The sequence below is a fragment of the Thamnophis sirtalis genome, unplaced genomic scaffold (assembly GCF_051295495.1).
Source record: "Thamnophis sirtalis isolate CommonGarterSnake01/CBP01778 unplaced genomic scaffold, rThaSir2_p1.2 scaffold_6, whole genome shotgun sequence".
Taxonomy (NCBI): domain Eukaryota; kingdom Metazoa; phylum Chordata; class Lepidosauria; order Squamata; family Natricidae; genus Thamnophis; species Thamnophis sirtalis.
This window is the reverse complement of record NW_028261386.1, coordinates 106,540,623-106,542,468: the sequence shown is the minus strand read 5'-3', so window position 1 is coordinate 106,542,468 and position 1,846 is coordinate 106,540,623.

The window sequence follows — 1,846 nt, the reverse complement described above, 5'->3', positions numbered from 1 at the left end:
TAAATGGACTGACACCATGCCCATCCATCCCACAGCAGTCCAGCTGTTCTCTTGCCCTTTGCATTCTCAAGGTGGGATCCCAGGTTTAACTTATGCAATTCAAGGATTGCTCCATACACACCAAATCAGCACAGTCACTTGCTTTTACTTTACTTTTGGTCTCTCAGTCCCGCTCTTAACTTTTGTTTCCTTTGAGACATAACTTTAAAGCATGAGAGCGACAGCCAGGGAGAGCATGACGTCCTTTAATCCAACAAGTCACCTTCCCCAGCTCAAACACCAAGTGATTTCCCCCCCCTCCCCTCTCTTTCTCCCCAGCCTTATAAGAAAGAAATTGACTTTTGTTTGGAGTTTGTGAAAAGTGGGACTCGGGGCCCAGTCAATGGGGCTCCCTGCGGTGCCCTCTGAGTGGAGCTATCTCGAACCAGTCAGCCACGGCACCAATTAATCCGCCCTTTGTCAGAGCCCCAGCCCCAGCCCCAGCCGCAGCAGAGGCAACAGCAACACATTTGGCCATTGTTCAGGCCTTCATACGATGGGATTTGTCCTTTCAAAGAGCCAGTTTTGTCCCAAAGAGTTCGAGCGGAAGTTTCTCACTGACAATTTGCCCCAAATAGATAGATAGATTAGTCAGCAGCAACTTTTTGTTTTGTTTTGGTGCGGCCCTATTATTATTATTATTATTATTATTATTATTATTATTATTATTATTATTATTATCATCATCATCATCATCATCATCATCATCATCATCTTTTTTTCATTAAACATGAAACTCAGTCAACTAAACATTTAAAAATATATCACAAATATCATTGACTGGCACTGAAGGTTGATACAGATTGCTGCCAGCATCCTAGGTATCAACCAAGTACCTTCTTAAGATGTATGGTGTTCTGAGTTTTTTTGCAGTTCCTCTGGTATTATTGCAGGAAGCTGCAGTTTCTTGATGTTTTTTATAAAATTCTTGGACATGGTACCAAATGCTCTGATGACAATGTTTCATCCATAATCAGGTAGTTTCGATCGCCAGGTCACAATATTTTGTGATTTTTATCAGTTCTTTTTCTTCGACTCTGGCATTTCCTGGTGCAGCAATATCAATACATTGTACGCTTCAGTTTTTGACAGCTGTGATATCTGGCGGTATTGTGTTCCAAATGACGATCCGTCTGTATTTGAAAGTCCCACAAGATTTTAACCTTCTCATTTTTGACAACTTTTTCCACTTTATGTTCCCACGACTTTTTGGATACAGGCAAGTAGCATTTTAACATAACATACTTGTTGTTGTTGTTGTTGTTGTTGTTGTTGTTGTTGTTGTTGTTAAACTTTATTCATTAAACATGAAACTCAATCAATTGAACATTCAAAAATGTTTTACAAATACCATTGGCTGGTGTTAATGGTTGATACGGGTTGCTGCCAGCGTCATAGATATCAACCAAGTATCTTCTTAAAATATATGATGTTCCTAGTAGCACAGTTTTTTGGTGTTATTTCAGGAAACTGCAATTTGTTGATGTATCTTGTAAAATTCTTGGACCTGGTACCAAGTGCCCAGATGACAATGGGTATCACTGTTACAAGTTTCATCCATAATTGGGTAGTTTCACTGGCCAGGTTGCAATATTTTATGATTTTTTTCCAGTTCTTTTTCTTCGACTCTAGCATCTCCTGATACAACGATGTCAATAAATTCATGTTTCGGCCCTCTACAACCGTGATATATGGCATGTTGTGTTCCAAATGACAATTCGTCTGTATTCAAAAGTCCCACAAGATCTTCACCTTCTCATTTTCAGTAACTTTTTCCACTTGGTGCTCCAATGACTTTTTGAATACA